Here is a 16,867-nt window from a genome sequence, read left to right as displayed (position 1 = left end):
ACTTCATCGAATCAAGCTTTTCTCCAAGACTGGACTACTCCAAGAAATTATTCTCAAATCAAATAGGATCTTATTCAGGTACTCATGCACTAAAGTATTTTTAATTATTATTTAGTCACAAAAATGTTTCTTAATTTTTTTTATTATTTTTTTTATTCTATGATTATCTCCAAATTTTTAATTCATATTTTCTTTTTGATTAAGTCAACATTTTCTTGCAGCACTTGCATCTCATCAAAAGGTAGCTTTACATCTATGTCTTTAGGCCCAACAACAAGTGTTTCATCCTTTTGATCCTTAAAAATGGCATGCATTGTTTAGTAATTATTTTACAATGAACAAGTTGTCTAATAGGATTGTCCTTAAAAGAAATCGATATGTCTTGGTGAGAGAAATAACACTTATCATACTTTCTTAGGTAATATTCATGCATTCTTCTTTCCAAAGTTCATACCTTTCTACAACATAGTCTGGAAATCCTATAATTTTATTTTTCTCTTCAACTATTTTGCAGTGTTTCTTTGACCTTTCTTGGACTTCATTGGAGAAAATGTATACTTCTAAAGAAGCTTGCACATGGAAACAATTGTATCTTATAGATATTTATTGGCTCCCTGAAGGGTAAGATCACGGAGATCTGTAATTGGACACCTTGATTTTAATACAAATCCATCCTTCTTCCAAACCTCTTTCCAAACATGTTCTACATAATCAATGCATATGGGTGTGATGAAGCTTGTTTGGACATCCATGAATCTCCATAGTAAGTCTATATTTAGGACCTGTAAAGCATAGGAAAATTTGTACTCGCCTCCAGCCACCTAAAGATCATAGAAACCTATCTTCAAGGCCTCCCTCAACTTCATTAAATTGTAGCTTAATTTAGTCAACCTGACTGCAATGTTTATTTCATTATATAATATTTTATCTACAAAATATGGAGGGACTTTCCTTAAGAACGAGTTTGCAACCAAAATATCCTACATCCATGCAATCCCATTTGTCAAGAAGAGAATCATGACATTAGAAATCTCATAAACAAAATTGGCATCATCCATTCCATCTCTTGTATCAACCAAAGAAAATTGAGTGGCATCTGAAGAGAACTTTTCTATTGCCTTATGCGATGTTTTAAAATTTCCTATAAACTTTGACATTTTTTCTAAATTCAACATAAAATGCATGTTTCATCTGAATGAACTAGGGTATTTATCCTTAGGGAAAATGGAAATGTGATTGTAAATACAAAATATTTTATGCTTCTAAATTAAATCCTTGATAGATACTCACAAATTAAAAGCATACTAGTATTAAAACTCTTTTTTCATTTGTTTCGAGAGATATGAGGGAATTCCTAATTGTGGGTCTCTCGAGGAATATATAATACCAAATATAAGTTGTTATGAAACCAACTCAAGAAAAGATAGAAAAGATAGATCAATGCCTTAGAATTCAGCCTCTTCGAGGGGGCAACCTCCTTTACATTACATAAATGAACAATTCTTGGATGATACAAATGAAAATACCTCCTTTCTATATATAGGAGTCTAAGGGGTCGTAACATAATTAGAGCCGACATAACAATAATAATGTAGGGGCACAATAATAACAATAGTGGGCTTCTATGGGGCACAAGAGTAACAATATGGGCACTACATGGGTACATCAATATAATAAGTGGGTTGTACTAATAACAATAACAGGTTACACTAGTAGTATAGGGGCCTAACATGCCCCTCTCCTTCAAAAAGCATTATCCTCAACACTTGAGTAGTTCTTGATGCTTTTGTATAAAATTCTTGTCCTCCCATGTGGAGTCTTCAGCAGGTAAGTTCTTCCACTTGATGAGATACTTTGAAATTGATCGATTTCGTCGTTGTCGGGTTCTTGTTTCTGTGACTACTCCAGGTCCCAAAATGATTTTTCCTTCCTCTTCAATTTCTAGCGATATTGTTTGAATTGAGGTCTTTTGCAACTTTTGAATAAGTGGCCATACTTCTTTGTCCTTCTTCCCTTCATCCCTTGCTTCGTTTATCAAATCTAGTTGGATAATAGAAATAGCACAAAACAATGCTTCCACATCCTCATCCTTGAAGAGTCTTCCCATTCGGTAAGGTCGCCATTTTTTAAGTGCATGTAGTATTGCCAACATTTCCTTCTCATAAATAGCTTGCTTTAGATGTAGCAGTAAAAATAACCAATCACCTACATCAAAACATTTTTCACTATGATGTTGATCTACCTGTTATTTCATTAGATTTTGCAGCAAAGTGGCGTTATCCTTTAAAAGTTGGAGAACTTGTTGTTGATGCCTGATGTGATCTTTCACTGCTTGAACCTTTTTCTTCTTGATATGTCCTTCTATCTTTAGAGTTTGAGGAGTGGTAATTTCTTCCAATCCTTTACAAGATATGGTCGGATTCATTTCTTGACATTCGATGTGATCTTTCACCTCTTGAACATTTTTCTTCTTGATATGTCCTTCTATCTTGATAGTTTGAGGAGTGGTAATTCCGACCAATGAATTACAAGATATGTTTGGATTCATTTCTTCTTTCTTGATGTGATCTTTCACTTCTTGCACCTTTTTCTTCTTGATATGTCCTTCTATCTTGAGAGTTTGAGGAGTGGTCATTCTTGCCAATAGTTTACAAGATATGGTCTGATTCATTTATTCTTTCTCTAGGGTTGGGTCCTGGCATATATCCTCTTCTTTTGATGTTTCTTGATCCTTTTCTTCCTCCTCTTCATACTTTATGTAAAATAATTTCTTCTCAGCACACTTATGACCTTTAGTTCATTTGCTATCACAATTGTAACAAGGCCTTTTTTCTCTTTTTTCTTCCAATTGTTGTGGTGTAACCCTTGTAGGTTGTGGAATACTAGGAGAAACAACACTTCCATCTTTATAGTTGTGAGGGGTAGACTTCCTTGTTTCCATAATTTTACTTTCCAATATGTCACAAAGCCCTTTTACTCTTTCCAATTGTTGTGGTGTTGCTCTTTGTATCCTCATAATGTGCTATCATTTCCTCTGTGAGAATTGACCACGTAACAAGTTGTTTACGAGAACGAATCCCTTTATACCATAAAAATTGATCTGGTTCTAAATATGAAGATGCAATACATACCTTTTGTAACAGTGGTACACCTTGTAGATCAAAATATTGCTCCATCTGAAGTATCCAATTTACTGGATCCTTGCCATCAAAATTTCTCATCTTGCTTTTTCTTGATTTTAGGACCTTGATCTTGAAATGAATGTAACTTTGTACTTTTAGATATTTAAATTTTGAAATTACTGCCTATAGTAGCCCTCTGTGTCTTCTTTCCAATGCCACTAGTATGATCCAAATTGGATTCTCCAAGAAAGAGTTATGCACAATCTCCCAAGATGACCTGATTATAGACCTATTCAGTAGAGCGAACTTGTACGACATGCCACGAGTCACTGTTTCAACCTTTGGATCTGAAAAATGCGTACAAGAAACCAAATTTTGTCCTCTTTCTGTACCTTCTGACGAAATTTCAATCCGATCCCCAGAGAGAAAGTTATGACGTTTTTCCCCAGGTCACCTGTTTGGAATGTAATTCAAAAGTCTGCAAAAAGACCAACTTCCTCAGATCATATCTCCGAAAATATAGCGCAAACAGCTCTAAAATTTGGACCCGAGGTTCAGCGTGATTTCTTCTCAAATGGGTTTTTTTTGAAACTTCTAAAACATCGCAGAAAAAAAGTTATAGTGAAAATGCCACGATGATCTGTTTTGAGCAGCGAAACCCTAGAATCCAAAGCTCTGATACCAAATGTTATGAAACCAGCTGAGGAAAAGATAGAAAAGATAGATCAACGCCTTAGAATTCAGCCTCTTCGAGGGGGAAACCTCCTTTACATTACATAAATTAACAATTCTTGGATGATACAAATGAAAATACCTCCTTTCTATATATAGGAGTCTAAGGGGTCGTAACATAATTAGAGCCGACATAACAATAATAATGTAGGGGCACAATAATAACAATAGTGGGCTTCTATGGGGCACAAGAGTAACAATATGGGCACTACATGGGAACATCAATATAATAAGTGGGTTGTACTAATAACAATAAGGGGTTACACTAGTAGTATAGGGGCCTAACATAAGTTGTCATTTTCTATGGCTTGATTATAGGAACATTCCCACAATAATGTCCCCATTTAAAAAATGTGGGAAATTTTATAATGACTCAATGTGAAATTGTTCATCCCAATGAATTATTGTTCCAAGGAAAAATGATATAGAATAAGCCCACTTATTAAGCCAACATTGGTATTCTGAAATTCATTCCAATCCTCATCATAATATATCTCCATCTAGGTCAAAAATTTTGTTTCCTTTTCTTTCGAGTCAGGTTCACCATAATTTATGAGCCATTGGTCAGTATGGGCCATAATGCATTCATTTCCCGACCTAGATATTACCTTTTTTTGTAGGCTCCCTATACATGACTATCTCCCTTATCTCTAAAATATTGTTCCTTATTAGTGGTCTTTCTTATTGAAATTTCGTTCGCATGAACTGCCCCATTATCATTGTTCCATCTGTAAAATGTATTAGATAAGTTAATATATTTGTATTAGAAATTTTTCCTTTATCATTTGGGCTCTTGATCTTCAAATCAACACACACACCCTTTTAGATGACTTTTCCCCCAACTCTGGAGTGTTAATTATAGGGATTACATTAAATGGTAAAACACATTCATCCTTCACAAGGAACTCAGCCCTGAGGGAAGGTTTTAGATTTAGATCTAATAAGGCCATATAATCATTCGATGAATCATTGGGGACAATAGTTACTATTCCATGTTAATTTTTCTTAGTCTTATATTGTTCTTTGCTCGGATAATTGCTTTTATTCATTTACACATTAAATTCACCGCATAACAGCATAAAATTATTCATATTTACATAATTATTCAACAACATATCCAACTATGTAGGAAGAAAAATATCATCGTCATAAATGGAGTGGAACATAAAGGACTAATAGAAGAAATGCATTCAAATATAGAGACATCGGGATTGGTCAAAGACCAGGGAAAAACCCACTATGTGGAAAACCATTTCAAATTCTTCTTCCTATTAGATTTTCATTAAATGATTTAGAAAAAGTGAGTACAATGATCCCTATCTTCATCCATACTACTATCTATCAAAGACAACTACACAAAATCCATGAAGTGAACCTGACAATGCTTATACTCAAAACCCTAATTCAGAAGCTTGTAACAAGCTATTACTATGTGTGGTCAACTACTGAACACTGTGGTCAACGAGCGAAAACTTAAAACAACTAAAATTTTAGAATTTAGCTCCCAGTTGCATGGAGGAGGACACACACGTGTGACTGGGATGTTCCATTCACTCCCTTAAGCCTGTAAGCTAGTGACTGCAGTAAAAAATAAACCTTTAGAAATCCTGCGACTATCAATCAGAAACCCTAGATCCAGGTGCATGGGGGATGTGTTTTGTATGTGACTAAAATGGTTTAGTCGCACAGATAAGATGACTAGTGAGTAAGTGCAGTCAATATCTCTCTATGTAATCCTTGGGACTAAGGCCCAAAACCCTAAAACATAAATGTGAACTTCGGACACTGCAATTTCGCCTTTGTGTGAACCCATTCTCCACAGAGGTGCCTCGACCCTATGCGAGTGAAAACCAAGAAAGAGAATAGAATAATGTCTCATGTTGTTGTCCAAATGAGGTTGAGGTGACTTGTATTTATAGGCTTCCAAGGGTGTCTAACTGACTTTAACACCAACCTGATCAAAATACACATGTGGGCTTATAATTCAAAATTACACTTTCCCTTGTACAAATTTGATGATATTTAGGTCAATTTTGGTCCTCTTGAGAAGAGGAATTCAATGAAATCATCATATCCATAAAATGGGTTATCCAAAGTGGAATTTGGACCTAGTTTTCAATTAGAACACTCCCTCTCAACTATGGGGAATTTAAACTACATCATGTCATGTGTATCATGTCATCAAATAATATCCAATCTCAAGGATCTCATCATCACATATCGTCATTGTTCATCTCGATTCATTTATTACTTATTTTTACTTATGCCTTGATTGTCCCTACTCATATTCTGAGCATTCTTAAATATAAAAGAAGAAGAATTTGACATCAGAGGGGAGTCTAAGCTACCACCCTCTATTCACTGGGGAGCCACTGCTACCACTCAGAATCATTACCAGTGGGCAGCCAAATGCTACCAACCAGGAAACGTCAACGGGGAGAAAAATATATGACCTACATTATCATCATAGAGCATATCACCAGGGACTATATCTCAACGCTGAATCTCATGGTGGAGATAAACATCTACAACCCCATATCGAATAATAAGTGATATAGCAGAGCACATCTCAACCCATCGTATTGTCCATCAATCTTCCGATCAATGACCCTGAAGAGTCATGTGGTAGAACACCTACATCATAATCTGATCTTGGGCTAGATAGCCAACATACCAAACAATAAGGATGACATGTGACAATATTCCTCAACCAATTATGTATATAAGGAGGGACAATCCCAACAATCTCGGCTTGTGGGTATGATGCCAACTAGTATATACTCTAAAAAGACCAAGATAGGGGAGAAAAATCTCCAACCTTATGGGTAAGAGATAGGGTGATAGCCTATTGTCCATAGGTCCCTCAAATCCAGGAGCCCTCTATCTCAATTCCACACCGTGGGAGCTCAGTCAGGGGGAAGAGTTGGTGCAATGTCCTTGATTAGTGATGCTCTCTCTAGATCAATAACATATCACCGTGGTCATGTCATCATGTCTTAATAGCATTTGTCTCTTATTCATATATGACATCAAATAAAATATCATATCAAATATATATATATATATATATATATATATATATATATATATATATATATATATATAGCCACAAGCATTAGCTCAGTTGGTTAGAATTAGTGCCTCGCCATCGGGAGGTCACATGGTCCATTCTCCCCAAAGTCCTTGGGGTTAGGCCTAGCTACTGGGCCATGGGGCTAGATTCCCTTTAGGGTCGATCAGCCCAGATTTTTCTATGGATGTAGCGCCACCCGTTGACCAAGGTGTTCGTGAACCACAACCTAATATGTATCTATATATATATATATATATATATATATATATATAGACATATAGGTATAGATATAGATATAGATATAGATACAGATATATATCACAAATGGGATACCAAATTCAAATTCCCTCTCATAGAGATAGCAATCAAAATCCTAAGCTTGTCTTATAGAGTATCATTGTCTCAATATATGAAGGCATCTCGGTCCCAACTATATACGAGATTCTTTTGCCAATTAGTTCCCACTCTTTGTCATTGCAATGTATCCATGTCATATCCAGAACCTGGTCAATCATCTCTCCAAATAGCTTCATCATCATGCCTCATAGCTAGCCATGCTAGCATCATCATACTCAACCTTGGTCGTGCCTAAAATGCAGTCTTCTTATCCAAAACATTATGGCATGTCTCATACTAAGGAAACCCCCAAGTGTGTGTATATCATCAACAAAGATACTAAATAGCATTGGTACATCAATGTAGTCGCATATCATGAGAATAATGTCTAAGACCAAAAAGATATCATCCCATGCAAATATCTCGAAGGGATATCAGTGGCAACTCAATGTGTATGAAGCGGATCAATCATGAATTCACTCAGGTTATATGTGAAACATATATACATATGGGCATTGGAACATCAATGTTTCAATAAACTATCGATTTCCAAGGTAGGTTCAATAATATCTTTTCATAACTTCTTGAAATTTGATTGGAGTGTCCAAAGATTTTCATTTCCACTTGCTTTACTATATATATTTTCTTTTCCCAACTTCAGGACATGATACATCATGCCATGATACTTCATTTCAAACTTCAAAGACCATATCCCTCTTACTTTGATCATCAGAGGTTCATCTTATGTCAAGAATAGACCATTAGTATATAAAACCAAAATCAAAGCCATACCCTGGACCACTTTAGAAGTAGAGGTTTGGATTGACACATCATTGTGGCTTCACCAGATAATTGTCAATGTGAACATATCAAGATCAGGTAGCTTGCTTCATACAATTCTTTCTGCAAGCATAACATTTTACTAAACCATTATGTTTAGCCTTACATGAATAAATATTATGTGATTAAATCAACCAAGTTAGCTTATCAAGGTTTTGAAGTCAAATTAGAACTGATATCAAAATCATCAAAATTATTGCATCAAATTCTTCAGACTAGGTGATAGGTAGATCTTTCCTCCAAATATCAAGTTATAACTTCATCTATTGTTATTCAAATAAATTTTCAAGAAATATCAAACCAAACGTCATCAAGTCATCCTCGTGATCAAAATATAAAACATTTTTGTAACTAGATGCAAATGCATACACCAAGTATAAGTCCTGCAAGTTCCATAGATTTATTGTGAGATTACTTCATACTAAAACACATATATTAATAGTTAAACAAATGTGTCAAATATAATGAATTAAAAAAAAAAAACATCAACTGAGTACCAATATAAGTCACTGAAAGTCACTATGCCCATATAGCATTGTTATCAAGGAAACTCATCAGTCCTCAACTCAAATAATTCGTCATCAAGTTAAAAACCAAATTTTCTATCAAAATCATATCTATAGCCCAAAACATATCTCAACATCAAGTAAAAGTTCTAAATCATTATCAAGTATCATGTCAAAACTCCAAATACTTCTCATCTATATCAATAAGCTAAACCTAGTCAAAATCTTGTAATTGTTATCAAATACTATCATACACAAGCCTCAATGGTTAAATCACAATGAAATATTGATATGCATATTTTGGTCCCCTTCAAACACAATTTTAGTCAACACATTCACATTCTCTATAGTAAGTAACATATTCAAACTTCCCTACTCATAGGACATTATATTGTCTACTCCATGTCTATAAGACTATCATCATTTAGGTTTACTTATGATTTCATGAACAAAGCTTCATTTTTGTGACTTACAGGCATAATTTCACCCATAGGCCTTCTTCCTTGTGGTTAAGAGGATATAGTTGTAACCTTAGTCTTTCTTCCATGCAGTTGACACTTAGAGTAAGGAAAAGTCTTTCTTCTTAGACTAGAACTTTGCTGCAAACCAACAATATCAAATATTTGTCTATTTGTGTCGACAAATCTTACGTCAAAAAATATTAGTTTATACATATAATTCAAATGAAAATAGGTGTATGGATCTTATGGAGAGTTTCTCCCTCTTAATGAGAATTCCCTTCAGCAATAGGTCATCAACCTAACTATCATAATGTTATCATCGATTAACATAACTATTAGATCATAAAGTCAATCTATATGATGTTCTAAGAGATATATCATGGTCATAACATGCCATCATTAGTTACTTCATCATCACATATGAAAATTTTATAAAATTTCCATCAAGTCATGTCATTTAATTTTACCATATATCCTAATTACTAAACTCATCATAAACTAGCCACAGTCAACAAAATATCCTGAATATCAATCTCATTGTTATACTTCTATCATCATGGCTACCATACTTTTTACAACCATTATCAATAGTATCAAGCTACCATCTATTAGAGTCAAGGTTATAACCTTCTTTATAGGATCAAGATATCGAAAATGATAGATGTTAGCCAAACATAAAGTATACCAATATATCAAATATCAATATTAAGTTGCTTCATAGAATCAAGAAGTTCATCATGTCTAAAACACAAGATACTTTTTCACTACCAAGTGCATCATTTCATCATAGGTATCATGAATCAAAATTCCATGTGCATGAGCCATATACTCATCATGTCTTAGGGCATACCTTGCCATCAATATTGCATCTGAAACATAACATTGAAACAAAATCATACATACCTTGTAGTTTTTAGATGCATGTGTGGTGGGCTCTAGTATTGCAGCAATAATACTGCAACTCCTAGGACTCCCTTCTTTACTTTTATCAACCTGGTAATTCGTAACAAACTTGGAAGCGACGGTGCTGTATGCACAAGTACTAGCTCTTGCCGCAGCTGTCACTTGGGCAGCTGGCACAAGTCTGCTAGGGGCTTAAGCCAACTTCTATGAGCTCTTAGAAGAAGCTTTTTAACTGATGGATGAAAGCTAACTTCAAAGGAAGCTAATCTATTTGCGGAAAGAAACTGAAAGCCAAAAAGTAACGCAAACCCTAGCAAACCTTAATTTTACCAGCTAGTCCTATTGATGCAAAGGAGAGAATGAAAACTACTGGAAAGAATGCCATTACTTCTATGAAGGTAAAACACATGTGTCTAGACTACCTCTACCTAAAGAAAACATCTTTTTGTATTTTTGAATGAGTTATTAGAATTATCATGCTTATGCTTTTGACTGGCTTTTTACTGTGCAGGGGCGGATCAAGGAGGAGAAATGCTTGGAAAAGGTTGGGAAGGTTCAGAGAGGGTTTAAGGAGTCCCTAACACCCTTCCAAAGAGTTCCAAAAAGTTTGGTTATCAAGAGACCTCATTTGGGAGCTTCTACAGGAAGTCTGCAGGGGTTCTATAGGATGGTCAGGGATTTCTACAAGATGTTCAGAAATTTCTACAGGATGTTTAAAAAGTGGATTTTAGAGGATGGGTGAGTGAGGGAAGATGCATGAATGGATAGGGAGGTAGGATGGGGACCTGGAGTGACCCAGGGATTGATGGATGGAGTGGTGAGAGGGTGTAGAAGGCTGCCTTGGCTTCAAGACGGCTGAGACAATGATGGAGCAAGAAGGTAGGGTTACATGGGCAAAAGGGCAGGTGTGAGATGAGGAACCTAACTAGGAGAAGGAGCAGCTGCCTTTGATGAAGCTTAGGCAGATGAGAGAGTGGTAGAGATGCCCTGCACGGTGTACATTTAACCGAATCAACAAAGTCCTGCAAATAATCAAAGTCCTAGCTAATCTAATCTAACTGTCAATGAAACAAATGAACAGGAGCTTTATTTGTAAAGAGAACCATGTATGTCAATCATGCAAAGAAGCATTTTAGAGATCTGAACCCATCACTAACTTCTACAAATGAAAACAGTACACTAAGGATTGCATGGTCAAGAAAACTAGTGTTTTTGTTGAGGCAGCACTGTTTCTTCAATTCCAGCCCCTGATCCAATAAGGATGAGGTGAAACTGAGAGTGTTTTTGACCCTTTTCTTGGAGCTTTATCTGTTATTATCCTACCAATCTATTTTAAACATTTGAAGCAATTCTATTCAATTTAACCAACACAACTAAATCTGCTCAACAGAAACACATTTCAAATGCATAAAAGGAAAATAATGATGCATAAAGAAAGGGTAATAGTACAAAGAAGGAAGCCCTAGGCTCTCAGGTTGGGCCCAACCCCGAGAGCTATGGCTCCTATAGAAAACTCAGAGTTGATATAAAATCAGACTGCTTCTCATTATCAAAACATGATCATAAGTCAAGAGTTATGCCAAAAATGGCTACAAGAGAACAAAGAAGCTAGCAGCACTGTAGTGCAAAGTATGCAAGAGTTTCCAAAAGTCCCTCACGAAGGTTGAGGCCTTAACATTTATACACCATGAGGCCCTAGCTAGCCTCCTAAATATATGGGACTTGGCTGCCCAAACTGTGAGTCGACAACTCCTTCCAAAATCTGCTTGGCTGCCTTCTAGATCCGGTTTTGGTGGCCTTTGGAGCTCGGAGTTGGGGGTGAAGGTCCTAAGGAAGGCTATTTAATGCCATAGACAACCTCCCTACGAATCCTCAACCCAAGCTTGGTTGTCTTCTAGCCCATGATTGCTCGGTTTTCCTCCAACATGTGTCAAAAAACCTGAAATGAGCACGTGTTAGCCACCTAGGAAGAGTGACTACCCTTATTCGTACAAATGACATAAACATACTGAAAAATAATGCATAAGTTATGAAAAATGAAGGATTGAACAAGGATAATTAAGCCAAATGAGCCCAACAAGTTACCAAATTTGGGTCTCATCATCACCCCCTACTAAAAGGGTTGCTAATCCTCTAGGCAACTAGTCCAGCTCCTCGTCTTTCATTGCTTTAATCACCACCCTCACATCCCAGGCTTCTGAAGTAGTATCCTCCTCACTGTCATGGAATCCGGCCTTCCTTTCCACCTCTTCCCACTGCTTATGCTCCTCTTTTTCTGTGCTTCCTTCTAACAATCCCAAAAGCAAAGGTGGACTTAGCTTGAGGCCGATCCAGCTGGCCTGGAGGTTCTGCATAGACATCTTGTAGAGAGGCACCCATGCCAAGGCCTCCCTCATTCTAGTTGGAGTGTGATATTCCCTGATTTTGAGGCTGTGGGACAATGTGTTCCACCTACAGGTGCAATCATGAACACAATTGTCCCCTAATAATCGCTCCATATCCTTGAAGTGTGCTATGGCCTGAGCCTGCCGATCCATGTATTCTAATAAAGCCTGAGAGTTGGTTGCTAGGTGCTCTTGGGCTGATACCAATGCTGTGGGGTCCCCTGGCTCTGCTCTAATCAGCAGTGGTTCATGTAGCTCTCGGTTCATGACATCTTTGACCTCTACCGCTCTCTTTTCTTCGTGGTTTAACCATGAGGTCATTGCCATCAGCTGCATATCCCCTAATGCTGTGTTGGGGTCCCATGAGGTTACATTTGGAAGGGCCAAATTATGAAGGTAGAACTCTGATAGCTTGGCCTTATCCTCTAATGAACTTTTGTTACATAAATCCATGAACTGCTGGGGGTTTTGGATTTGGGAGATACCCCTCTGTGCCAATGTGTTAATTTGGAATTGCAACCACTGGTCCCGTAGGTATAGGCCATAAGATTTGGCTGGCTGCCTACATTGCAGAGCGTCCATTGCCCAACTGGCCATGCAGGCCAGTTGCGCCTCCTTTTCTTGCACCTGCTGTTTTAGAGATTGTATCTCTATGCCTGCCTGCAATTCTCTTTCTTGTAGTTGCTGGTTTAGTTCCTCAAGATCAACTTGCATTCCTTCTTTTTCTTGAGGTTCTGTTGTGGTGTCCTCTGTTGATGTGACCTCTTCTTTCCTCTGTCCTTGTAGTCGTAGCTATCGTTTGAGCTTCTCATTTTCTTCTTGTAGAAATACTCGCTGGCAGTTTCCCACATGTTTTCTCATAGCCAATTCTCTTCTTGCCTCCTGGAGTTGTTCCTCCAAGGGGCCTATATCTGCTACTCCTTCAGACTTGGCTATTCTCATCCATGTGTGGGTCCTCACTCTTTCTTCCTCTAGTGCAACGAAAAGTGGCACTGTGAATTTCTGTGGGATGATTTTTCCATCTTCCAAGAAGTTATAATAAGATCCCAAGTTGGGCTGGGGGCTAGGTTCTATAATGTGTTCTACCTCTTCTTCCTTTTGTGGTGATTTGGCTACCTCCCCATCCATTCTTTCGGTCTCCTTGAGCCTGGCCAATGTTTCCTGTAGAACAGCTTCAACATCCTGTAGAGATGCTTTTGAATCCAATCTTTCCATTCTCTCCCTCCAGGTAGATGTCTTCGGGCTCCCCCACTCATAAGTGACTAATGCTTTGGAGGGGGACTTCTCCTTTGGCAAGGTAGCGGTGTCTTCAATGGTAACTGGGTCTTTGGATGGAGGCTGGGGTCTACCGGGTTTAATTCTTACACTTTTTCTCACTTTGAAATACAGAGGAGTCTCCCTCTTTCGTTTTTCCTTTGGCTTGGGAGAGGTACCTAGGGTGGCCAGCATAGCTGCTACCTCCCTAGCTAGAATTTCGGCCGATTTCTCCTTCTGCTTTCCTTTCTCAGGACTTCCTGTAGAAAGTCCTGTAGTGGCTAGTTTCTGGCTTCCTGTAGAAGCCATTTTTAAACATCCTGTAGAAGCAGACGGCACCGTTTTAGCCTGCTTGGCTGAGGGTGCTTTTTCTTTTAGCTTGGCTGAGGCTACCTTAGAGGTGCCCTCACTGGCGTGGACTTTTTAGTCCTTTCCACCCTGCTCTGTAGTCTTTTCTCCCTAGGTGTTGGTGTGGTTTTACCACCCCTTGTTTTGGCAGCTTGGCTTTTTCCTTGTGTTCCCTTCTGTTCTTTCTTTGGTGTTTTGCCCGAGGTTTCCTGTTCTTTATCTTTCTTCTTTGCCTGAATGTGCTCCTTCTCCTCGCTGCTGGAGGAAGTGAGCTCCTCGACCAAAGTTTGGATGTCATCATCCTTAGACATATTCCGAAAAGTTTCCCAGGAGAGAGGGACGGTGTAAGTGTGGAGTGCATCTTCCACGAGGAGCTTGATAAGCCCATGATGGGCTAGCTAGTCTGGTGTTCCCTCTCTCAGTTTGGTGGCACACTCAATCATGCATTGTAGGAGGAAGTAAGGAATGCTCAACTTTTGCTCTGAGGGTAGGTCCATTTGGTGCCTGAGTTCTATGAGCAACCGGAAATGATAGCCATACACGACGCTAAATTGCCCCTCACACGTAATATACTTCATAATCTGGAGGCTGACTTCACTCCAGAACGGCTGTAGGCTAGTTCTTCGAACTCCATTCTTGTCCTCTGAAAATTGTTCCTCTGGAAAGAAGAACTCCTTTTTAGCTTTCTGACACAATTTTCTCTCCTCCTTATCCCAGGGTACCCCCATCGGTAGATCAGTTACTCTGCTAATGAGCTGTGGGGTGAGTCTGAGGGTTAATCCTCTGAAGTTGACAATGACCAATGTCTTTGACTTCGGCTTCAAGGACCTTAGGAATTCTTCTACAATTTCGTCATCGTGACCTTGAAGCTTGTCACAGAATGACATCCAGTGTGCACGGGAAAACAAGTCCACCACCTCAGGGGTTTCTCGTAACTTCTTAGAGTCCGAATGCTCTTTTCTAATGAACCCTCCCGGCATGGTAAAAAACTTGTTTTTGTTGTTCTGAGCTTGCCTGCTCGTGTACAGAAGTAGAGCTTCGGGATTTTTCTAGACAGAGCGCAGAGCTATGTCTCCGTTATGCACACAGTTATATAAAATTCACAATTTCCCACCAGTGAGCCTTGACAGTGGCTCAATTTTAATTCAAAACCCTGGAGAAAATCCCGCATGCAGACTACGACGACAATTTCATGCAACGATAAGAAAGCGGCTTTTGAATTCATAAACAGACTTTTATTCACATTTTCCTACCCTCTCAACACGTCGAATTCACCACCTTTTGAATCATTTGCATCGGAGAGTTATGTTCAGGCCTACCTTATTTCAGAATTGCCACCCTCGACATGAACAATTCAAACTTCTTCGTAATGTCGGGCTCCCTGTAGCGCAGCTTCCTGTAGAAATCGTGAACGGCTTATGGGGAACGCTACAGTGGTTTTGGACTTTCTGCACAGCAACAGGATGTTGGAACAACCCAAGAACTCGGGCTAACAACCTTCAGAGGATTGAGGACACGTACTCGGCTGCAAAACGGTTGTGAGTAAATGACTACAGTGCATCATAAGTGATTCAGCCAGTCGATTTTGAATTGCTACAGAATTCATGCCGCGGGGGTGAGCTGTCCCAATCGATCCATTGGATGACGTCACCGCTATCATTCCGCGGCATGTCCCTGACTGCTGAATCCTTCCCTCTGTATTCACCACCGCCATTCCTGTTAGACTGCCGCTTCTCTCCGACTGGACGCTTCCCACGTGTCCATTTCCCGTCTTTTCAACATAACCAAAGCCATTCGGATCCGACGAGGCCGTCGGACTGGTTGTGGTGGCCAGTTGAAGGGCTACCCGACTTGTTCAATCCGTTCATTCTCACAGTCATGCACATTTAGAGTATAGCTTATGTAATTTGACGAAATAAGGTTAGGCACTTACCTGTGCAGCCATGGACGTGAGTTTTCTCAGGCTTCAGGATGAGGAATGCCGGATCTGCTTGCTATTGCTTTGTGCATGGGCACTAGTGCTCCTCTTCATTGGTTGTTACTGGCTACGAGACCTTCAGACCCAATTTCGTGGTGGTGAATGTTGCATGCACCGGCTTCATGAGCTGTTGGTGTCTCCATGGTATGTGCTCTAGCCAGATCAGCTACTACAGGATTCCTATAGGACATCCTGTAGCCGTTTCTCCTCCTGGGGTGCATGCCGAAATAATTGAGTCCCGTTCACAGGTGTAGGGTCCTGAGATTGCCTTGACAGGTAGAGTGTGTGAGCCTCTGCATGCTTTATTTCCCAACAAATTTTTTTCCTTTATCTAAGAAAACAATGTTTTGGTATGACTGTGCAGGTATATTTCGACCATATGGCGGAAATGGTGGTGAAAGGAGGTGAAACAAGTGGAGGATGGAAGAAAAGAGTGGTTGCATGCCTCCTCAATGGACTTCACGCTTCAAATTCTTCTTCATAATCGATCCTGGCCCGCCCAAAGGCTCTACAGGATGTTTCCTGTAGAAATACAGAACTTCCTGTAGAAAGTCTTGTAGCTTCCTGTAGAAGGCTAAACTATGACCAGATTGTGTCCACACCTTGGAAGAAATGAGTGTTCATGGAGAGAGTGTTTATGAGGTTGCTTGGTAGCTTGGTAGGGACCCTTGTCCTTGAGTTGAGAGGCCTCCTTTTTGCATTTTGTCCCTGCAACCTGCAACAATTTCCAAAGATTAAACCTATTTTTTCTGTTTCTGCCTCTTTCTCTTTTTTCTTTTTTTCTTTTTTTTAAGAGACAGGAGGGGCGCCTCAATGAGGTTTTCAGCCCTACTATCTGCCTTGGGCGCCTCAGAGAGTTTTTCACCCAAGGATATTTTTATTCCAATTTGTTTTCAGAGAGATAGCAGGGGCGCCTCAATGAGGTTTTCA

The 16,867-nt window shown here is 38.8% G+C and overlaps 1 pseudogene; it reads right to left on the bottom strand.

Moving 5' to 3' along the window:
• Positions 1-560: 560 nt before the first annotated feature.
• LOC149219628 (leucine--tRNA ligase, cytoplasmic pseudogene) overlaps positions 561-16,867 on the bottom strand; it is a 46,095-nt pseudogene continuing 29,788 nt past the window's right edge.

The sequence above is a fragment of the Pinus tabuliformis genome, chromosome Q (assembly GCF_031772625.1).
Source record: "Pinus tabuliformis cultivar Carrire ecotype Pingquan chromosome Q, CPIR1, whole genome shotgun sequence".
NCBI lineage: Eukaryota > Viridiplantae > Streptophyta > Pinopsida > Pinales > Pinaceae > Pinus > Pinus tabuliformis.
Note: the sequence above shows the minus strand (reverse complement) of the source record. Positions and strands in the feature narration are given on the sequence as shown.